The sequence below is a fragment of the Capsicum annuum genome, chromosome 10, assembly GCF_002878395.1.
Source record: "Capsicum annuum cultivar UCD-10X-F1 chromosome 10, UCD10Xv1.1, whole genome shotgun sequence".
Lineage (NCBI taxonomy): Eukaryota > Viridiplantae > Streptophyta > Magnoliopsida > Solanales > Solanaceae > Capsicum > Capsicum annuum.
In genome coordinates, this window is record NC_061120.1 from 156,470,097 (window position 1) to 156,495,562 (window position 25,466).

Below are 25,466 nucleotides of genomic sequence, written 5' to 3' on the forward strand. Positions count from 1 at the left end.
CTTATCAATTTGATAATGTTGGATTGAGCTTGATTTGGGACAAGGTGTTGAGTGGTGAGGCTAAGGAAGCCTTACTTTATTTAGATGGTTTTTTAAGGATTAGAGGCTGAGTCTATGTACCAAGAGTGGATGATTGGATTAAATTGATAATAAAGGAGGCGCATTGTTCTAGGTATTTCATCTATTCAGGAGTGACTAAGATATATCGTGACTTGAGGCAGTATTACTGTTGGGTGGTATAATAGAGGATGTAGCAAATTTCGTAGCTCATTGTTAGTGTTTCCAGCAGTTGAATATCAAGTAATTAAGGCTTGGTGGATTGCTTCAGAGGTTACCATTCCTGAGTGGAAATGGGAACGAATCACCATAGATTTTGTGACTGGGTTGCATCGTACTTCTCAAAGTTTTGATAGTGTTTGGGTTATTATGGATTGATTGACTAAGAATGCTTATTTTATTTTTATTCAGGTGTTTTTTTGTGCTAAGAGGTTGGCCCATATCTATATTTGTGAGATAGTGCATCTTCATGGTGTCAGACCTTTCAGGATTAGTTGAGTGCCCAGGTTCATCTTAAAATAACACTTTACCCTAGACTGATGTACAGTCAGAGCATACTATTTAGGTTTTTAAGGATATATTCTGCGCTTGTGTGATGGACATTGATGGTCAATGGGAACAACATCTAGCTCTAGCACAATTTGCGTATAATAATAGCTACCACTCCAGAATTGATATGGCTCATTTTGAGGCTTATACTTGACTTTGGTTAACAATTATTGATTTGTGCATCGGATGGGAAAACAGACTGCGCTAGTAGATTCGGAAAATTGGTTTTAGGGTGATATATGGTTGGTATGATTTTATGATTTTTATATATTATTTCGACCCTCATTTCAGAAAGTTATGAATTTGGGTTTCCAGGTCAGCTTTGTGAAAATGATGTTTTTTTCAAAAATTTGATATTGCCATTAAGTTTAGAGGTTTGAAGTTGATTGGCTAGTATAGTTCATTTGCATTTGTGGTATTTGGAATGAATCCCCATGTGTCTACGGAGACTTGGCATTCTTCGAGTCTCCAGTTGGTGCACCACTTAGCTAGTGCACCAGCATACATTACTGGTTGGTCGCTAATGCGACTAGCATACTAGACCTAAGTGTATCTTACATGACATCTTGGTTGGTATCGAGGGACTCGCTTACACAACAACTGGCATTAGGCGAGGTATCGCATACCCGACACCTAGTTGCATAAGCAATAGTCGCTTAAGCAACTCAATGATCGTGTATGTGATGCCTGGGTACAATAAATACCCATGTTTTCCATTTTCACCATTTTAAGACTTGGAGCTTAAGATTTTGTGATTTTGTGAAATTCCTCCATTTCTAAGCTTGTGTAATCTCCTAAACACCTATTTCAATTACTTCCCTTTAATTTTATCCTTTAAAGCTTGTTGTAACACGAATTTAAAAGTGAAAATTGTGGATTTTTATAAAAAAAGGCCTAAATATTGTATTTCTCCAAATTAAACCTTGATTTCAACCTTTTCGCACTTTGGTACGTTTCCAATCTTAAAATTATCACTTTTTTCTCAGTTTCATCTTTGAAACAATTATAATTCTCAATTTTAACATTGATTTTGGGGGTTTTATTGGTAAAGTTTGAAAATAGTTTTCTTCAATTTGGACCTCATTTTTAACTCGTTATTTCTTGGATTTTCATTCGTAGACTCCTATGAGTCTAGGAACATGTTTCAAGAATAAAAAAATATGATTTTAGCCTTCTTTTTTGAAAATCCATTTTTTGCGTTTTGTTTTGACCCCGACACTAAAATAGGCAACGTGGGTATCTTTTGGCTTTGTTTTGATGCATAGATTCTATATTTCTATATTTTAGTTGATTTTGAGTCTATTCGTGAGAGTAAGGTTTTGAATTGATTTTCGGCATTCGAGGTAGGTTATAGGTTTAATTTATTCAGATTGGAATGGGTAGTTAATGTTGATACAAAATCATGTTAAGGGTGTAGGAAATAGTCATAAAAATGTCTATATTTATTGTGTTGTGCCAGTATGGGGTATATTGATGTTATTTGGTGGATTTGAAACATTATTTCCTATGTGTGATCGTGTAGGGTCCTATCTGATATTGTTGGCCTTATGTATGTGAAAGTAATTGGATATTATTTTATGAAAAAGCCTATGTGGTATCAGTGATGTACTTTATTCTATTAGCATAAGGATTATGTTGAATTCATAGATTGTGGTAAATATTAAGTGGATATTTGGCTCAGTTAGTTGCTATATATTGGACATGGAAATACTCATTCTGGTTGGTTGTGAGCATTACATCCTTATATCACATTCATGAAATAATGGTACCATTGTGGAAATGCTAGAATTAATGGAAACACTGGGTTTTTTTGATAGAAAATATGACATCTTTAAAATCCTCTACCAATTGATGTGCCAGAGAAGAGTTATGGATATTAGTATTGGATATTGTTGTTTATGAGTTGACGAACCCTCATGGGTCCAACTTCGGGAAGTTTTAACTCTGTAGGCGTATAAGGAGGTTGTGCGATTATGCATCACATTATTCTCATCATCATCTTCATTGTATTTATATTTACTTTGTACTTATCTGTGATATATTACCTTTCTTTATGTGATACTTGTGTATGTGTTTTCCTCTCTCATACTTGTATTCCTTTCTCGTATTTACTTTGGTATATGTGACTATTATAGAACTGTTAGTGAAACCTGTGTGGGCTATTGTTTGGGACATTTTTTGGTTGCAGCTGGTGTACCCTTAGAATTTATTTTGTATGTTTTATTTCTACTTTGCTTATTCATCCTATGATACCTACTAAGTATAAGTAGACTATACTCACCCCTACTGCGCCCTTTTTAAGTAGATCAAGGTTTGACTATGCCTCACGGTAGTTAATTTGAGTAACATTTGGAGCTTTCGAGGTAGGGGTTGATTTCATGCGTTCAGAGTTGACTACTGCCTTTCCTTATTTAGACTATGTCTTTATTTGTATTCTAAGACCTGGTGGGCTATGGTAAGTGCCATAATGACCTGGTGGGTTATGGTAAGTGCCATAATGACCTGTGAACTTGTGTCGTGACACTTGAATTGAAAGTCAACTATTAATCGGAATCTAGACTATCAGAATCTAGACTATCTCTTAACTCACGAATGACCTTTGGCCTTAGGGGTTCTATCTTTAGCTAAACAATTGGTTAGGCTTGATATTTGGATACTCAGGCATGTGTTATCCTTAGTTAAGGCAAGATATTCTTTGATGGATTAGATTCAATCGTATCAATTTAATGATGATAGGTTGAGGGTAATTCGTGATAAAGTGTTGAGTGGCCAGGCTAAGGTGGCATCTTTTGATTCTGATGGGCTTTAAGGATAAGCTAATTTTGTGTGCCAAGTCAGTGGATGGGTTAGATTGATTTTGGAATAGGCTAATTGCTATAGATAGCCTATTCACCCAGATGTAGCAAAAATGTATCATAATTTGAAGTAACTTTATTAGTAGGGTGGTATGAAGAAGAATATTTTGGAGTTTATGGCTAAGTTTTTGAACGTCAAAAAGGTAAAATATGAGCATCAATGATTGGGTGGTACTATTTAAAGGATGCCCATTCTCAAGTAAACGTGGAAGAGAATCACCATGGATTTTATTTTTGGCCTACCCCTAACTGTTGGGAAATTTTATTTTATTTGGGTGATTGAGGATTGATTTACCAAGTCAACACATTTCATTCCTGTGAGAGCGAGTTATAATGCAGAGAAGTTGGTCAAGATCTACATTAGAGAGGATGTTTGATTGCATGGTGTCCATGTTTCTATTGTATCTAATGGAGATACTATGTTACCTCATCTTATGACTCGAGGCTACCCCCTATCGCAACATGGTGCTTAAGGCCATAGGTGATCCTAAGCTAACCCATGATTTGGTACCTACTGGGAGTACTAAGTAAAATAAAACTAGAATGACATATAAGGATTGTAACTTGATATAAATATGGTTCAAAACAAAATACTGAAGTGACTATAGCTAATATGTTTAAAAACAATTTATAATATCTAAAAGATAGACCAACTGACTGAACATCTAATATGAACTTCTAGTTTGAAATACTCTACCATAAGGAGTTGATGGGACAAGCCCCCAACTAACTCCAAATGAATTATATGCAAGTAAGTATTGAAATACTGAAATAATATCGTCCTCGATGGATGAGGACTCACTACTACTACTGTTAGGAGGATACTGATCTTCCTAAGGAGGATTAGTGAACTGTGTGTCTAAATCTATGTTAGAAGACAACATAGCACAAAAGAAAGGTATGCGATCAGTACTTTGAATGTATTGTTATATGAGGTAAGGACTAACACAAATATGCATGGAAACTAAACATGGATGCATGAACATGTGGATCTGAGAATGCAAGACCAAGTAAATCATGTACTGAATATGATCTGAATAACTAATAATTTGACTACTTGGTCAAGGAAACCTGAACTGGTATAGCCTGAGTACTGACTGAAATTGTGGGAGCTATTACGTAACTTACATGTACCAATCTGAGCTAATCGGGGTGCAACTTGTATCCCCAGTTGGAAGGATGTCAGTTCTTTGCCACAGGTACTAATACTAGATGTGTGGATCTACTAAAATGGTTTCTTGAAGTACTAGGGTGTCAATCCTCTACTTACTAGTGACCCCTAAGAATGTTTCAGTCCTATACTAGTGGGTGACATCTCAAAACCTACGTTGGCTACATAGTTTAGGAACTTAGGGAATGCTACTAAAGGTCTCAGTCCTCTACTGGCAGGTCTTTATCCCTAGGTTTGCTCGATGCTAAATCCTGCTCCCAACTGAACTAACACTGGTATAATTATAGTTCTAACATGATATGGTACTGTACCGATAAATGCTCAACATGATGAATATAATAATAAAATCATGGTCTAACTGACTCTCAACTTGAAATAAGGACATGTATAAACAGATAGATAGTGGTTGTTCATAACCCTCCAACACTGAATGAATTTTTTAAATATTGTAATGTCACCTAAATCACTGGTAGGATATCATAATTTGGAGACCCAAAACATAATACACTTCAGTTAATCAATAAAACACATGAAATTTAACATGGGGATAAATTAGACTTGCCGAGGATATCATGACCATGTGGATTAATACATGCATTCGCTAATTTGACATGATATTAACTAAGCATGAAATGGGGGTTTGAAACTTACATCAGAAAGGAATATAATTCACTTGAGAAAGATTATTATCATGGATTTAATGTGAATTAATGAGGAAAACATGGATAAGTTCATAATTCTACTGAGTTAAATCATAAAAGTGAGAATAAATCATACTTAAACCAAACAAGAAATTTTGGGACTCAATGGGTGGAAGGAACCCATTGATGAATACCCCACATACCTGAAGTAGAATCTTTGGGGAAATCCTTGAAATAGATCTTGTTCTTGAGAAACCTTAATTATTTGAGGAAGGGAAAAAAATCACCTCTCTTAATTCTCTTTGGTGAAATTGAAGATTATGTCGTGATTTGGGGCTTTGGGGTCCTTTATACCACCCCTTGTTTAGCCAAAATCACATTAGTTTGGCTTTTAAGGGAGTGGAAAAAGACATAGAGGCCCTTGGAAAAACATGAAGGAAAACACATTTCCAGTCGTTTTGACTCAGCTTGTAACTTGTAATGACTGGTTACGACTCATGGTCTGAGTTGTAGCTTGGGATCCCGGGATTTTAGGAACATTCTGGTTTGACTACGACTTGCTACAAAATGACTTGTCATGACTTACTATGAGTCGTAGAGTGGAGTCGTAGTCAGAAAATGAGCCCTTGGGTCATAAACTAGTCAGGCCATGAGTCTATGAAAAGACATATAAGGTTTTATTATGAGTTCTTTATTGGACTCGTACACATTAGAGAGGATTCTTGGCCGTACACTATTGTGACTAAAAATCTGTAATACACGTATTTCCCTAGCATAATTTAAGTCCCAATACATGAGTATTCATATATATAAAATTTTTGAAATACCCATTACTTTTTAGTTTATATTCTTTCATTGTGTAGAAAATTCAATTAGCCTTCCAACGATATAAAATTTTTCCAAATCTGATAACTAGGTAAGAAGTTATGGCGATTTTAAGTTTCAGTCATTAAACACCATCATTCAGGCCAGTAGTGCGCCGCAGAGTATGTGTAAATGACAATTGTCAATTTCCAGTGTGACTCCGTGATATCACCGTATCACGGAGAGCTTTAATTTCCCAATTGTCCAATTCTAGTAAGGGACCGCGATATTGGCGCCTCGCGCCAAAGTCCCAATTCACAATTGTCAGTTTCTAGTAAAGCAATGCGATTGTACCACGTCGCACCAAGTTTCTAGGTTGCATCCAAGGTGGAAACGTGATACCACTGCGTCTCTCCACCAGTCACATTCCCAGTTGGCAATATTTCCAGTGGCTTGACGAGATAGTGCCGCGTCACGCCATGGGGCATAATCAGGAATATTCGATGAAAAGTTAAAGTTTCGTCCAGGGTTAAAACAGATTTTTCCCTATCATTTTAATCTACCCAGATATGGGATTTAATCCCTAAAAATGTCTTAATTTCATTATTAGTTTTTTTTGCTAAATTAAAGAATATTCTCTCCCAATCAAGGAAACCCTAGCTTCTAAGAATTAAGGACAATCCTTAAGAATTCACCAAGAACTTCAAGAAACTCATCAATTAAGGTATGTTAAATGTTCATTCATGGGTTTCTTTAACCCATGAAGTCCAAGTATCTAATTTTAAATTATAAATTTATAATATTTTCAAGTTACTTTGTTTTAAATTAAGTTTTCAACCATGAATCTCCATGAATTATGATTCTAAACCATGTATGAATGAAATTGTTGTTGTTATTCAATTCCACATGTTTTAATGTTATCACTCATTTAGTTAAATCATGATTTAATGTTATTCATGGTGAATTCATGCTATTACTAGAAATTCTATAACCTTCCCATGATTTGATTAAGCTATGAACTACATGTGTTTGATAAAATACCTACAAGAATGAGTATTTAATAAAAGCCTTCATGCTATGTCCTCCAAGCTTCAATGTCGTTTTAATATTATTATTTTGAGTACTGGGGGTATTGAATACCCAAAAATCATAGCTGTTTACTTAGCCTTGATGCAGTATCTTCAGAATAACTTCAGATTATATTATGATCAAAATAGTTAGTTAAACTCAGAACAGTCTAGTATTTTAGAGTCTTTCAGTTGGGAGAAGAATTTAGCACCGAGAGAGTATAGGGATGGCGGCTTCCCCGGCAGATAGGCAGAGTTACTAGTAATAGTCCCTAAACTCCAGAACTACGTAGCCAGTAGAGGATATGAGAGGTCACCTATCTATTTAGGTTTGACTATCTCATAGGGGTCACCCATCATATTAGGCTTGACACCCTTAGTCCTCCAGGGCAGTACATCAGTATAGTGGATCCATACAGTCAGTGTTAGTATCTGTGGTATGGTACTAACACCCTTCCAACTGGGGTTACAGGTTGGACCCCGATTAGCTCAGATTGGGGTATGTCGGTTAGATGATAGCTCCCACAATCTTAGTCCAATAATCTGATCAGTAGTTCAATCTCAGTGTTGGTTGACCAAGTCATTCAAATATCAGTTATTTCAATATTTCAGTTTACAGACTTCTATTCAGTTCATGTTATATGCTTGGTCACGCATCCCTAGTATCTACAGATTTCATAGACCTTCAGTATTTATAGACTTTCATGCATACACAATATTTACAGATTTCACGTATTTTTAGTATTTACAAATTTCATGCTCTCTATTCAATATTCCATGTTTTACATGTATATTCAGACAATTACTATTCCTATTTATGAAACCATGCATGTTATCCTACCTCATTTAGCATACTAGTACATTTAAAGTACTGATTGCATAACTTTCTTTTGTGCTATGATGTATTATATCATAGGTTCTGACGCTTAGTTCCCAGATTGTGTATAGACATCTCAGACTCTCAGCAGTAGAAGTGGTGAGTCCTCATATTTTGAGGATGGATTATTTTATTTCATGATTTTAGTCTAGTAGTTAGTTGAAGTTAGTTGGGGCCTGTCCCATCAACTCACAGTTATTCAGTTTAAAGGCTTTCAGACACTACAGTTAGTTATTCAAATTTTCTTTATCTTATTAGATTCAGATTGTCATTTCTTCATATTCATAATTCAATATTTGTTTTAGATATTAAAACCTCATGGAATATCAATTATTCTTCCACATTTATGATTGTGTTATTCAGTGCTCACAGCAGGTACTAGCTCATGGGTTAGCTTGTGATCTCTCAGGACTGTAAGTACCATGTGACGCTCGAGGGGTACACTCAAAGAATTACAAACTTGGTATCAGATCCTTAGGTTTTAAAGTGTCCTAGGAAGTCTAAATGGCGCATCAAGTAGAGTCTTTTATATAGGTGTGTAGAGCGCCATACTTATGGGCAGGAGGCTACAGGGCATTTAGGAAAATTTTCCCTTCTATCAGTATTCATGTCGTACGAATGAACATAAGATCAAGTTAAACTCTCAGTCTAATTCATTTCTTCCTTTCATTTACAGAACATGCTCTCAAAAAGAATAATAAAAGAGGAGCAGGAAACCAACCAGTACCTCCGCTCATCCAGGAAGACCCTCTGGATGAGTATGTCTCTCACGTAAAATTAAGAGCTGCATTCACAACTCTATCAAATTCTATAGCAGCACAAAATAAATGGCCAGCTACCATTCCAGCCAACCCAGTAACCAATACTACTACAAATAGGATTGGGGACTTTATCTAGATAAATCCTCTTTCTTTCATGGGATCCAATTCTGAAGAGGATCCACATGAATTCTTAGATATGGTTCAAAAGATAACGGATGCTATAGGGGTGAATTCTAATGAGAGTGCTGAGTTGGCTGAATATCAGTTGAAGGATATAGCCCATACATGGTTTAAGCAGTGAAAGGTAGATAATGGTGTAGATGGAGGGCTTGTAGAATGGGAAGAGTTTGCTACAACTTTTTTAGACAAATTCTTCTAATTAGAGTTGAGGAGGCCAAAGTATTAGAATTTATTAAATTAATGCAGGGCAGCATGAGTATGAACAAGTATTCCCTTAGGTTTACTCAGTTAGCTAGGTATTCTCCTCATGTGGTAGATGATAGCAAGTCCAAGATGAGTAAGTTTATGTCTGGCGTATTTGATAGTGTGGTCAAGGAGTACAGTACTACAATGCTGATTAAGAAGATGGACTTGTCTAGGCTGATGGTTCATGCTCAACAGATTGAAGAGAAGAAGATTAAGGAGAGGGAGACAGAAAAAAAACTAGGATGGGTAGTTTTAATCTTAGCCAACCAAGGTCAGAAGGTGGTAACCGTCCTCAGTTTTATCAAAGGTATTCATCATCAGCACCCTATTCAGCCAATACCCCAGTACCTAAATTCAAAAATGATAATAGGGATAGAGCACTAGGCTCTAAGTCCCAAGGCAATGTTAACAGTGCCCGTATGAAGCCTCTATGTCAGAAGTGTGGCAGGCACTATTAGAGAGAGTGTTGAGTGGGAAGTGATGCGTGATTTGGGTATGGAAATCTAGGCCATTGGATTTAAGAGTGTTGGGTAGGTTATCAAAGAGGTAGGGAGTTACGCCAATAGGGCCAATCTAATCAGTCGTCAGTTCTATCCGATTGCCCGACTCAGTAAGGTTCTATTTCTAGTGCTACAAGTGGTTAGCATTCGAATAGATGATATGCTCTTTAATCCCACCAAGATTAGGAAAGTTATCCTAACATAGTTACTGGTACATTACAGGTCTTTTACTTACATGTTTATGCTTTACTAGACCCTAGAGGTCCTATTTCTTTTGTAACCCTATATATTGCTGTCAATTTCGAAGTCAGTCCCAAAACTCTAGCAGAGCCCTTTTTAGTGTCTACCCAAGTGTGCGTTTCCATTGTAACTAGGCAGGTATACAAAAACTGTCCAGTTACAATATCTAATATAGTTACCTCAGTTGATCTCATGGAGTTAGAGATGGCAGATTTTTACATCATTCCTGGCATGGATTGGCTCCACTCATATTATACCTTAATTGATTGTAGAAATAAAATAGTTTATTTTCAGTTCCCAAATAAACCAGTCCTTGAATAGAGGGGTAGTACTACAACGCTTAAGGGTCAGTTGATTTCATACCTTAGAGCGAGAAAGATGATATCCAAGGTTGTATTTGTCATCTTATTCGAGTCAAGGACTCTAGCTCAGAAACTTTAACTCTTGAGTCAGTTCAAGTAGTAAATGAATTCTCAGATGTGTTCCTTGAAGATCTTCCTGGAGTCTCTCTCAAAAGGGAAATCGACTTTGAAATAGACCTTCTCCCAGATACTCAGCCTATATCTATTCTGCCATATTGAATGGCTCTAGCTGAACTCAAGGAATTGAAAGAATATTTTAAAGATCTCCTAGATAAGGTATTCATCAAGCCCAATATCTCCCCCTGGGGCGCACCAATTTTATTCATGCATAAGAAAGACGGTTCTCTCAAAATGTGCATAGACTACCGCCAGTTGAACAAAGTCACAGTCAAGAATAAATATCCACTTCCAAGAATTGATGATTTGTTTGACTAACTTTAGGGAGATAGTTATTTTTCTAAGATAGACCTCAGATTAGGCTATCATCAGCTCAGATTCAGAGAATTTGACATTCCAAAAATAACTTTTCAAACTCGGTATGGTCACTTTGAATTTAAAGTCATGTCCTTTGGTCTCACAAATACGTCAGTAGCTTTCATGAACTTGATGAACCGACTGTTCAAGCAGTACTTGGACATATTTCTCATAGTCTTCATTAATGACATTCTTGTTTACTCCCATAGCGAAAATGATCATGCAGACCATCTCAGAATATTATTAAAGACTCTTAGAGCTCACCAGTTGTTTGCTAAATTTAGTAAGTGTGAATTCTATCTAAGATCAGTAGTTTTCCTTAGCCATATTATTTTTGGTGATGGCATTAGAGTTGATCTTCAAAAGAGAGGTAGTGAAAAACTGGCCTAAACCATCTCTCCATCAGATATTAGGAGTTTTTTTAGGTTTGGCTGGCTATTACCATTGGTTTGTTAAAGGGTTTTCATCTATTTCATCCCTATTTCCAGATTGACTCAGAAGAAATTCAAGTTTCAGTGGTCAGATTTATGAGAGAAGATTTTTTAAGAGTTGAAGACTCAACTCACCTCAACCCCAATTCTTACCTTGCCAGATAGTTTAGATGGGTTTGTTATGTACTGTGATACTTCCAGAGTAGGTTTGGGTTGTTTCCTTATGCAGAGAGGTAAGGTCATAGCCTATGCCTCTAGATAACTTAAACCCCAATAGAAGAATTACCCTACTCATGATCTTAAGCTAGTAGCTATAGTGTTTGCCTTAAAGATTTGGAGGCATTACCTGTCTAGGGTGTATGTTGATATGTTGACAGAGCAGAAAAGCTTACAGTATGTGTTATCTCAGTATGAGTATTTTGTATCTTTCGGGCAAGGCCAATGTAGTGAAAATGCTCTCAGTAGATTTTCTATGGGTAGTGTTCCACATGTTAAGGATGGTAAGAAGAAATTAGTTCAGGAAGTTCATCAGCTTGCCCGACTAGGTGTCCTCCTAGTCGATTCATCAGAAGGTAGTGTATGGGTACACAGTAGTTCAGAATACTCTTTAGTTTCCAAAGTAAAGGAAAAGCAGAATAGAGATCCCATTCTAGTTAAGTTGAAAGAATTAGTCAGAGATCAGAAAGTGAAGGTTTTCTCCCAAGGGGGAGATGGTGTGCTGCATTGTCAGGGTCAGCTATGTGTTCCTGCTGTAGATGACTTAAGGCAACGAATTCTTGTAGAAGCGCATGGTGTGTGTTACTCAATTCATCCAAGGTCCACTAAGATGTACCACGATTTACGGAAGATCTATTTGGTGGAGTGGGATAAATAAGGATATTGCAGAGTTTGTAGCTAAGTGCTCTACATATTAGCAAGTTAAGATTAAGCACCTGAAGCCTAGTGGGTCCATGCAGGAGTTGAGTATTACCACATGTAAGTGGGAGGATGTGAACATGGAATTTTTAATGAGTTTGCCCCATACCTGTCATTATCATGATTCTATTTGGGTTATCATAGATAAGATAACCAAATCAACTCATTTTTTGCCATTTTGTACCTCTTATTCAGCTAAGGACTATGCCAAACTCTATCTCAGAAAGTTGGTTAGGTTGCACAGTGTTCCCTTATCTATCATCTTTGATATAGGTACCCAGTTTACCTCTCATTTCTGGAAAGCATTCCAAAAGGGTCTTGGTACCTAAGTCCACCTCAGTACAACCTTTCACCCTCAAACAGACGGTCAAGAAGAAAGGAGCATTCATACTCTTGAAGATATACTGAGAGCATGTGTAGTTGATTTTAAAGGTAGTTGGGGAGACCACTTGCCTTTGATTGACTTCATATATAATAACAACTATCATTCCAGTATCCAGATGGCTCTGTTTATGGATCTTTATGGTAGGATATGTGGATCTCCGATTGGTTGGTTTGAAGTGAGTGAGGCCGCAATAGTAGGGCCTGACTTAGTGTTTGATACCTTAGAGAAGGTTCAATTGATTAGGGAAAGGCTTGGAGCAGCCTAGAGCCGACAGAAATCATATAAAGATGGGAGGAGAAAGGATCTCGAGTTCAAGGTTGTTGATTTTATGTACTTGAAAATATCTCCTATGAAGGGGGTAAAGAGGTTAGGAAAGAAAGGGGAACCCAGTCCTCACTATGATGATCCTTTCCGAATTCTCATTCGTTCTGGAAGATATTCAGATTTCCACTTGTTAGTAAATGTTTTCATTACTCTTTTGAAACAGTCTGAGTCAGCTGGGGCCTGTCCCAGTGACTATAGATTCAATTAATAGAGGCTTGTTGGGCTACTAGATTTAGTATTTGATTTTAGATATCGTATTTAGACCTTTCAATATTTGTTTTAACAGATTGATGTGATCAGTATTTTCAGATATACTCAGACTTTTTAGATAGTTTTTCACATTATCAGTATCATATATTCATGTTTCCCTATTTTGAGATTTAGAGCTAATAGAAAGAAGCCAAGGTCAGCTCAGGACTACTTATAGTTTGGAGAACAGTGTGGTATTTCAAGAATCAGATTTTGGGGCATTACAACCTATATGTTAGACAGGTAAATAGGGATGTTTGACGCTAGACTCAGGCTAATAGTGCACCAGCTCCTCTAGGTCGCCCAGCTTCTCCTCAGGGCGCATCATCTAGTACAGGTGGCGTTCAGCGCCAGAATCAGTTTTATGCTTTAACATCTCATCAGGAGTAGGAGAATTCATCAGATGTCATTACTGGTATGCTTCACGTCTTACATTTTTATGTTTATGTGTTGTTATACCCTTAGTTGAGTTTCTCTTGTGAGACCCCATTAGTTACAGTAAATTTTGAGATAAATTCCGAAAAGATCCCTGAGCCTTTCTTAGTTTCTACTCTAGTAGGTGAGTCAGTTGTTGCTAAACAAATCTATAAAAAATGTCCTATCACTATCCTTCATAAAGTTATGTTAGTAGACTTGATAGAGTTAGACATGGTTGATTTTGATCTTATCCTTGGTATGGATTGGCTCCATTCTTGTTATACTTCTATAGATTGTCTCACCTGAGTAGTGAAGTTTTAGTTCATAGATAAGCCAATCTTTGAGTGGTCAGGAAATTCAGTGTCTCCCAAAAGTCATTTCATATCTTATCTTAAAGCCAGAAAGTTGATTTCCAAAGGTTGAATTTATTATCTAGTTCTAGTCAAGGATACTAAGTCTGAGACTCCAATAATTCAGTCTGTCCGAGTGGTCAATAAGTTTCCTAAAGTTTTTCCAGAAGATCTCCCAGGGGTACCTTCCGCTAGGGAAATAAAACTCGGTCTTAACCTTCTCCCAGATACTCAACATATTTCTATCCCTCCTTATCGTATGGCTCCCATCTAGCTTAAGGAGTTTAAAGAGCAACTCAAAGATCTTTTAGATAAAGGTTTTATAAGGCCCAGTGTTTCTCCATGGGGAGCTCCTATCCTATTTGTGCGAAAGAAAGATGGTTCTTTGCAAATGTGCATTGACTATCATTAGATGAATAAGGTCACAGTCAAGAACAAATATCCTCTTCCTGCAATTGATGACTTGTTTGATCAATTACAAAGTACAAGTTATTTCTCAAAGATAGAACTTAGATCCAGCTATCATCAGATTATGGTAAGGGAATGTGATATTCCCAAGATAGCTTTCAGGACCCGTTACAGTTATTTTGAGTTTTTAGTCATGTCTTTTGGGCTAACCAATGCTCCTATAGCTTTCATGGACCTCATGAACTGAATGTTCAAATAGTATCTAGACATATTTGTCATAGTATTCATAGCTGATATCCTTGTGTACTTCCATAGTGAGGATGACCATGCAGATCATCTTAGAATTTTCTTTCAAACCCTTAGAGATCACCAATTGTTCGCCGAATTTAGAAAGTGTAAATTTTGGCTAAGATCAGTAGCCTTTCTCGGTCATATTGTTTACACCGATGGTATTAGAGTAGATCCCCAAAAGATAGAATCCATAAGAAATTGGCCTAGACCCATTTCTCCGTTAGACATTAGGAGTTTCTTGGGTAGCTGGCTATTACTACCATTTTGTTAAAGGTTTCTCATCTATTGCATATCCTATGTCTAGACTAACCAAAAAGAAAGTTAAGTTTCAGCGGTTTGACTCCTTTAAGAAGAGTTTTCAAGAATTGAAGAATCGATTCACTACAACCCCAGTCTTAGCACTACCAGATTATACAGACAGTTTTGTGGTATATTGTGATGCCTCCAAAGTTTGTTTAGGTCGTGTGTTATTGCAGAGACATATGGTCATTGCCTATGCCTCTAGAAAGCTTAAGACTCATGAGAAGAATTACCCAACCCACGATCTTGAGTTAGCTGTTGTAGGGTTTGCTTTGAAAATCTGGAGACATAAGTTGTATCATGTGTATGTGGATGTGTTCATGAATCATAAACGCTTGTATATGTGTTTACCTATAGAGAGTTGAATTCCGCCAGAGAAGGTAGTTGGAGTTGTTGAAGAATTATGACATAAGTGTGTTGTATCATCTGGGCAAGGCCAATATAGTGGCAGACACACTTAGCAAATTTTCCATGGGCAGCGTTGCTCATGTGGACAATGACAAGAAAGAGTTAGCTCGAGAAGTTCATCATTTGGCTAGATTGGGTGTTAGGTTGGTTGATTCAGCTGAAGGAAATGTTTGGGTTTAGAGCAGTGTCGAATTTTTCCTTGTTTCGTAAGTAAAGAAGAAGCAAGATATGGATTCTAGTTTGGTCAAACTGAAGGAGTCGTTGAAAGACCAAAAGATAGAGGTTTTCTCCCAAGGGGGAGATATTGTGTTGATATACTAGAGTAGATTGTGTGTGCCATGTGTTGATGATTTGAGATAGCAAATTATGGAGGAAGCGCATGATGAGCGTTATTCCATTCATCCAGGTGCTACCAAGATGTATCGCGACTTGCGGGAAATCTATTGGTGGAGTGGTATGAAGAGAGACATAGGCGAGTTTGTGGCCAAGGGTATAAATTTTCAATAGGTTAAGGTAGCGCACCAAAGACCTGGTCGTTCATTACAAGAGTTTGGTATTCCCACCTAGAAGTGAGAAGAGGTAAATACGGATTTTGTGATTGGTTTACCCCATTTGTGTTGTCATCATGATTTGATTTGGGTTATTGTATACAAATAGACGAACTCAGCACATTTCTTGCCAGTTCAGATGTCTTGTATAGCTAGGATTATGCTATGTTGTATATTCGAGAGTTAGTCAGATTGCATAGAGTTCTTTTGTCCAGTATTTCAAATAGGGGTACTTAGTTTACTTCCCAGTTTTGGAGAGCCTTTCAGAAGGTTTTTGGTACCCAAGTCCATCTTAGTTCATATTTCCACCCTCAGAAAGATGGTCAAGCAGAGAGGACCATCCAAACTCTAGAAGATATGTTGAGGGCATGTGCTCTTGATTTTAAAGGTAGTTGGGATGATTATTCGCCATTGATTGAGTTTGCTTATAATAATAGTTACCATTCCAACATTCAAATGTCCCCGTTTGAGGCTCTTTATGGGAGGAGATGTAGATCTCCCATAGGTTAGTTTAAAGTGAGTGAGGCTAATTTTCTTGGTTTCGATATAGTGTTTGAAGCTATGGAGACAGTTAAGTTGATTAGAGGAAGATTGAAAATAGCCCAGAGTCGTCAGAAATCATATGCAAATATGAGAAGAAGGGACCTCGAGTTTGAGGTTGATGATTTAGTGTATCTGAAGATTTCACCTATGAAAAGGGTGAAGAGATTTGGCCAAAAAGGGAAGCTTAGTCCCCGGTATGTTGGCCCTTTTAGAATTATGAGTCATGTTGGGAAAGTAGCTTATGGCTTGAGTTGCCCACAGACTTGCCAGCCGTTCATCATGTATTCCACATGTCTATGTTTTAGAAGTTCATCGGTGACTCCACTATTGTAGTTCCTTTAGAAAACTCAGATATTTAGAACAGCCTTTCATACGAAGAGATTCCAGTTGAAATTTTAGATCATCATATCCGTAGACTAAGGAACAAAGAAGTTTCCTTGGTCAAAGTTCTTTGGCGGAATCAGTCTGTTAAGGGTGCCACTTGGGAAGCCAAAGCAGATATGCGAGCCAAGACCCTTACCTCTTCTCTGCAAACTCAAATTTAGCCGAAGGTAATACTCTTCCTTGATTCAGTTCTTTTCTAATCATGTATTCATCAATATAGTTTTCCTCATGTAAGTTCATACACTCACCGAATTACTCGAAAGCTTAGAATGATTTAAATTCAGTTATTAAGTTTACTTCGATTGTGTATGGTATCATATAGCCTTATATTCCTTAGTATTCTCAGTCTAACTAGCAACATTCGAGGACGAATGTCCCCATGGGGGAGATATTGTAATACCCCAAACTTTCTTAGCTTAAATTCATTCCTAGAACGTTAAGAGATAGCTTCAAAAATGTATAATATTTATTCTATATGGAATTTTCTAGATTTAGACTTTTCATTGTAAGGAAAATTTAATAAGCTTTCTATCGATATAAGATTCAGCCAAATCCGACACTCGGTGAAGGAGTTATGGTATTTTTAGGTTGACAGTGTGCCACCGGGGCACTTGGCGCGTCGCGGGAAAGACAAAATTCGTAATTGTCAAATTCCAGTGGACCTCCACTATATTGGTGCATCGTGAAGAGGGCCAATTTCCCATTTGTCAATTTTCAGTGAGCCTTTCCGATTCTGGTGTGTCGTGCCATTGGCCAAAATGACAAAGTAAAGGGCACCGCAATTGTGATGCGTCATGGTGAAAGCCCAGTTCCTATTTGTCCACTTTCTAGTGAGCCATCGTGATAGTGACACATTGTGGTGGCCACCCATTTCGGCAAAATATTGCATTTTCAGTTCCATTTAAAAGCTTAAAGGGGGCATTTTGGTCAATTCCCATGCCCCCAATCCATCCAAAACACAAGATTTAACATATTTCAAAGCACTCTATGCTTATTTCATCCACTTTCTGTCAAAAGAAAACCCTAGATCATCAAATCTCCTTCTCCAAGAAATCCAATTTCTCTATTAATTCTCCAAGGTAATTCAAGATTTAGAATCCCCAATTCAAGAACTCTAAGAATTGATATCCAAAGCATCAATAGCGATCCAAGATTCAAGTTTTAGCATCTAAGATCATCAATTGAGGTATGTGGGCTTATTAACAAGGCAATCCTTTCATCCTTGTGCCCAAAACTTATTTTAATACCAATTTTTACTGAATTTTTTTATGATTTTCCATGAAATTCAAGTTAGGATTTATACCCATTATTGTTATGTACAAGCTTATGAGATTTCAAGTAATGAAATGTTGAATTGCATGACTATTTTCATATAATTATGAGTATAATGTGATTTTCCTGATTTTTGCAACTGAGTTTAAGCATGATATTGAGATTCTTGATTTTATTATTTTGATATTGTTGAAGTATTTTCAAGAAGCATATTGAGCTTGATGTTTTGCTATGATTTTACATGATTTTAAAGCATGGGTCATTAAGCCCTATTTAAAGATTTCTATTTTAAGATTGTTTGTGCCATGAGCACCCTATGATAAGATTATGCTCAGATTTTTGGTAAAGATTTGACCTTTTGGTCCTAAGCTAAGATAAAAAACCACATTGTTTGTATGACTTGAGATTTAAAGAACTAAAAGCATAATTGGTTTTTCTTGTAAACCCTTGTGCTATTTTTGAAGTAGATTTCTTAAGACCTTGAGCATAAGAATGAGAGTAGTATTTAGCACCGAGATGGGTATGTTACCAAGGTTTCATGCCCTAGAACTACGTGTAACCGTATAATTAAGATTATTCCCACTTCTACATGGATGATTAAGATTGTGATCACTTAAGATAAGAAGTTTTATTCTGATGGCAAAGGTAGAATAGCTCCCCCCCAACGTGGGTAAGATGTTGGACTCCATGAATGCTCACATGGTTTATGTCGGTTAGAAGAACCTCCCAAAAAAATTCCCCTACTCTTAAACAGTCTATTGATTGAAAGCCTCAAGATAAAAGTATATGTTTTGAAAGCTATGGATTTTAAGATTTCTTAAAGTCTTGAGATGAGTATTTCCCTTACAGTTGATAAGATAATGTGGTAGTTTTCAAAAAAGAATAGATTTTAGAACTGAATGTAATGGCTCACAAGATCCATATTATATGCTTTATTGTTCATGATTGATGATCTTCAGATTTCAGATTACTCAAGCCTATGTAAGTCATTTACATTTAGCATGCATGATTTTATAAATTGTGATGATATTTTTTACTTATTGCATTCACCCCCATATACTCAGTACATCATCAAACTATTGATCCACATATACATCTATGTGCTACATTGTCTCATAATGTAGGTTCAGTTGCTCAGTCTCAGTAGTGTGAGTTATTTTTAAGCATCTCATCTACATGTCTATAGTTGGTGAGCCCTGATAGTTCAAGGACTTAGCTATTTAGATTTCCTTTTTATCTAGTAGATGATTTAGTACTCATTTTAGATAGTTTGAGTTAACTGGCGCTTGTCCCAGTGAATCTCTAGATTCAGTCAGTACAGGCTTGTCGAACTACTAGATTTAGTTTAGACTTTTGATTTCGTATTTGATTTTTTTAAAATATTGTTTTACCAAGAATTTTGAGATTAGTATGCTTCAGATAATATTTTCGTATTTAATATGTTTTCATGTTCATTTTCCCCTATTTTGAGATTTGGATTTAGTAAAAAGCAGCCAGGGTTAGCTTAGGACTACTTTTACTTCAAAGCACCATGTGGCATCCAAGAAATTAGATTTCAGGGCTTTACAGTGTGACATCCAGGGGGTACTCTCGAGGCATTACAGAATCCCTCCATATGACTCATAGTCACTTATTACAAGTCGTGTTGAGGTATCGTGGTCATTGGGCTTACGACAAAGAGATTCACTAGAGTGGCTACGACTCACTCGTGATTAGTCATCATGAGCGGTAACAACTGGTTATCCTTAGTCGTAACCATAGCAGTCTTGCCAGGATCTTAAGTAAGAATTCCATAACTTTTTGACATAACCTCAAATTAAGATGAGGCTTGATGCGTTGGAAAGCTAACCTCAGGGGCAATTTCTTGGGAGGTTTAGAAAATAAAAACTTGTGGTAGTACACCTCGAGATTTTAGAGTATTATCTAGAGTGAGTTAGGCACTTAGTTTTATTTGAGCATAGCTTTTTATCCCCATATTAATTGTCAGTCTATACAGACTATTCAGGTGCTAGAGGACATGCTTCAGGCATATATAATGGACTTGGAGGTCATTGGGACTAGTGTTTTCCCTTAGAGGAGTTTGCCTACAATGATAGTTACTATTCCATTTACCTTTTAGGGATTTTTATGGGAGGAGGTATAGATCCCCATGGAATGGTTTGACTAGTTTAAGGTAAGACCTTACAGTATTAGATTTGTTGAGGAATTCGATGTATCAGGTTAGACTGATTCAATAAAGGCTATTGGTGGCCTGGAGTAGGAAGAAGAGTTATGCCGATCGTCGAGCCTGTAGTGTATCATATATGATTAGAGATCAAGTTTTGAGGAAGTTCTCACCCATAAAGGGTGTGATGAGGTTAGGGAAAAAGGGGAAACTTAGTTTAAGGTTTACTAGTCCTTTTAAGATCCTTAAGAAGTATGGTGATATGGTATATAGGCTAGCTTTGCCTGTATACTTGTCGGCTATTCATCATGTCTTCTACGCCTCTATGTTGAAGAAATGCCATTTAGATGATGCTTACATACCTACGTTCTATTAGACCCTGATTTTCCCTTTGAGGGGGAGTTTATTGGCATCCTAGATAAGCAGAATGGGAAGTTGAGGTCTAAGTGTATTGATTCAGTGAAGGTCTAATAAGCCTATTCTATCCCAGTGAAGGTTCATTGCCCTACTAAGGAGGCTACTTAGGAGGTTGAGTTTTACATACATCGTAGATACCCCCAGTTTTTTACCACTTCAAATACCTTATTTTTTTTTAGTTTGAGGACGAACTAGTGTTTAAGTTGTGGATAATGTAACAACCTATTATGTGAAATTTTACTTTTTAAGTATTTTGAGCATCTTGACCTTTTCTCTAATTGTTTCATACTGGTTATGAGGTATGGGGATGGTTAGCATGATCCTTGATGTATTTGAGAATGATTTGGGAGAGTTTAAGACTTTTAGAGGATTTAAAATCATTGGTTTGACTTTGATCAACATTTTATGTTTGAGTGCTAAATGGAAATTTGTATAGTTTCTTTAGATCAAAAATGTCGATTTTAGATAAGTAGTTTGGGTAGTTAGGGTCCAGAACCTATGTTTTGTATTCGATCTTCTATTTGAAAAGTAATTAAATTAAAATTTTAGGGGTCCGAGACCTAATTTGTTGAAATAAGTTATTTTATAAAATTAGACATTACCATTGAGTCCAAAACGTTAGAAATAGTCTATTTGCATATATGGTTGAGTTCTGTGGGGTTCCAAATGAATCTAGAAGGTCCAATGGGAGACCTTGAAGTTAAAAATTTCAGTTGGTGAAACATTTGATATCTGGGGCATCAGGACTTCATCACATTTGCGTGGCCAAGTATCGTGGTTGTTGTCCTTGATGTCACTCTTCATTTGTCATGACCCGAGGCTACTCTCTAGTCGCAATAATGGTGCTTACAATCACAGGTGACCAAAGCTAACCCATGAAATGGTACCTACTGTGAGCACTGAATACACTGGCAATAAAACATGTACACGGAAGATAAACCAATAAGTCCAAAATCAATCTAAATACTGAAAGCGTGATTCATACGTATGTAAATGTCTTATAAAAATACTAAAAACACAACTGATAGTACTTATAAACTGACTAGCTGTCTAACTGACTGTTTGAATGTCTAAAAGCCTCTAAACTGACTGAGGAGTTTATGGGACAGGCCCTAATTAACTCCCACTGACTAACTGAAAAGAAATGCAAAAATAACTAAATAAACATAATGGGTCCTTGATATATGAGGACTCACCACTGTTGCTACTGTTGAAGCACTAGATTGTCTAAGTACAGTCGGAAAATTGAGCGTCCGAACCTATGATATAAGACATCCTAGCACAAGAAGAGTATGCGGTTAGTACTTTGAATGTATTGGTATATGAGATAAGGTTAGGATGATATACATGGGTTACTATACATATGAATTATGGAGTAGCAGAATAGCATGAGATAACAGACCATGAATGAATGAGAACTGAAATATCTGAGAATGCTAGACCAAGCACATATACATTTCTAAAATAATCTATAAACTGAAATAATGAAATCTGATAACTGAATGATTGGCAATCTATATGCTTTAGTCAAGTAAACCTGAACTGAATTCTTGACCGAATACAACACTAAGACTGTGGGAGGTATAATCTAACCAACATGCCCCAATTTAATCTAATTGGGGTCCAACCTGTAACCCCAGTTAGAAGGGCGTCTGTATTGTGCCACGGGTACTAACAATGAATGTGTGGATCCACTAAACTTGTGTCCCAAAGGACAAATGATTTGCCCTATATTGGCAGTAAATTCATGTGATATGTTTCAACCCTAAACAAGCAGGAAGATATCTCAAATCTATGCTGGCTATGTAGTTCTATAACTCCGGGATTGCTACTAAGGGTCAAACTCAAAACTGGCAGGAATGCCCCCATCCCTGGGTTCGCTCGGTGTTGAATCCTACTCCCAACTGAATGACCATATTTACTACACTCAACTAAGCTTAACTAAGAAAAAACTAATCATAATAACTAATTGAATGACAATGCTCATAGTTTACCTGAAATCATATGAAAGATACTAAAATTATGTAAACAACTAGGTATCGGGTATTCATAACCCATTAGCACTGAATGGAAATAACAATGATGAAATATAAATCTTTAAAATCTATAGTAGGGGATCATTACTCAAAACCCAACATTTAGACATGTCATCAAACACGTGAGAGTCATGAATTTAAGCATGGTAATGGGTAAAGAATGCAAGGATAACATAATTACAATACTAAAACCATGAATTAGGGATTTCAATATGAAAATTTCAATATTCAAAACATGTAATGGCTCATACCATTGAAAACACTTGTAAACATAACTCAAAATCAAAATCAATAATAGCTTCATGGAGATAATTCAACTTGAACATGTAAAAACTCATAATTTAAAAATAAAAAAGGATTGGAGGACTCCATGGGTGAAAAAGGACCATGGATGAATATCACACATACCTTATACCCTTCATATTGAAAGAGAAACACCAATCTTGATGAAGGTTCTTGTATTTGGGAACTTCAATTCTTGGTTTCCTTAGAGAGAAAGTAATGGAATGTGATGATCTTGGAGGAGAAAAGGGTTTATTTTTTAGAGAAAATTGGAGAAGATGGGGAAAAAATGCCCTAACTGGTGTTATAATTCTTGATTTGATGAATTGGGTTGAGGGAAAAAGAAATAATTTCCCCTCAAGTAATTAAATTCATAACTAGATTGCAAATTACATGGTTACCGAGAAGCGGTAGGTGTGCCATCACTATTAGCACCACGACGCGATTCTATCACGATGAACTGCTCGAATCATGATCCAAAAATGCCCCAATCCTCATTCAAAACTTTCCTGACTAACATCTTGGGGTCGGTAAAATCAATTTAAAAATCTTTGAAGTTAAGAGGCCTTAAAAATGACTAAGTCCCCAACACTTAGCAAAATTTTCAAGTTATAAGCCTCTTATGCATGCAACTAGGAGCTATATTGAGCTAAGAATAATATGGGATATTACATCATTGCGATTACATAGTTGGTGGACTGTGATTACAATGTGTATCCTGGTGGACCAGGTCCAGTTTTCAATGCGGTTGTGAGGACTACCTCCCATGATTACGATGAACAATCTAGCATCAGTTAAACATTGACCCTCGTGATTATGAAGTGGGGTCCACAATCATAAGCTACTATTGTAGAACAGTACATATCGTCCTTTTTTGTAATTTTCACCATGTTTGAACCTTCAAGCTTTGAGAATAGGCAATTTTGAGGGTTTCTTCACCATATGTGCTTGGTTAAGCTCCAAACCTCTGTTTTCATTAATCCCCATTGATTATATCATCAAAAAAACTCTTTAATCTAGATTTCAAAATGTATTTTTGTGATATTTATCGATAAATCTTTATAATAGTTTTCTTCAATCGAATCCTCATTTATAACTATTTTCGTCTGAGTTTTCAACTGTAGACTCCTGTAATTTAGGAAAACTATTTCTAAAATAAAATTTTGATCTTATCCATTTTGTTTTCAAACCCATTTTTTGAATTCATTTTGGATCCTTTTTAAATATAGTCGATATGAGTATCACTATATTCCCTTTAACGCATAGATTAATAGTTAAATGGTTTATCTCATCCAAGACTGTTTGAAAGGGTAAAAGCTTCGCATTGAAGGTTCTAGCTCAAATTTCGATGGTATGAGGTAGGTTATGACATAACTTTCTTCAAACTGGTATGGACAGTTAATAAATGAGTAAAGCATACTATAGATGAGGAAAATTAGCCATGATACAATTATTTCAAGATTGTTATTTTGTTGTGTTTCTATGTGAGGGTTTATATGCTTTTGTTGTTGACTTAAGATATCATTTATTATGTGTTGCATGTGCGGGGATTTTATTTGACATTCTAGGCCTTATTTGTGCATCCCGTGCAGGAGCTTAAAATATATGTTATGTTACTTTTGAGCATTGTTGCCTCTATTTTAATGAAAATACCTGGGTATGAGGCTAAAATGATATTATTAATGTCTTACATGCTTATTTATTTTGATTTTCCAAGCAAGAACTAATATCATGAATTATTGATATATTTAGTTGATTTTGAGCTCACTAATACTTATTTTTGAATAATTTCTATCTTTGTATTGATGATCGTGAGAATTTTATCCCCATTTCCTACATATGTACTCTTAAAACATTGGTACCATTGAGAAACATTGATTTTAAGGAAAATAAAACATAGCTATAAAACCTTAGATCCATTAAAATTTCTAGAGAAGTAAATGTGACACTTTATAAAACCTTTGATCTATGAACACTAGCCGGAGAGGTTAGTTGACATTTGATAGAGTATATGAGTAGCTTACCCCCCATGGGTCCTATCTTGAAAGTGTTGAGGTTCGGTACGTGTATATCAATATTCATGTAGTGACTAAGAATTATTCATCACGATTCCACTACTATTGCATTGTATTTCATATGCATCTTCCGTGTTTATTTATGTACTCTTGATGTGTACTTAGTTTACATTTGTCTTTTTCTTGATTCTATTATAGAACGATTAATAAAGGTGGTGTGAACTACCATTTTGGAACTTTTCTATTTGCAAGTGACATGTTCATAATATCTTTTACTTGTATTATTTCTATTTTGCTCAGTCAACCTATGATATCTACTTCATACAAGTGGACCGTACTCACCCTTACCATGACTTTTCATTGCAGATTCTACTCGAGTATAAGACGCGACAATTGATCTCATGTGGTGATCATTAGATTTTGGAGATACTGGTGTGTTCTAGAGACCAAGGGAGATTTCAGATCTCATTGTATTGTCGTTATCTTTGTCTATTTACCCTTCAGAGACAGATCTACGTATTTCAATTATTTTGAGTTGTACTA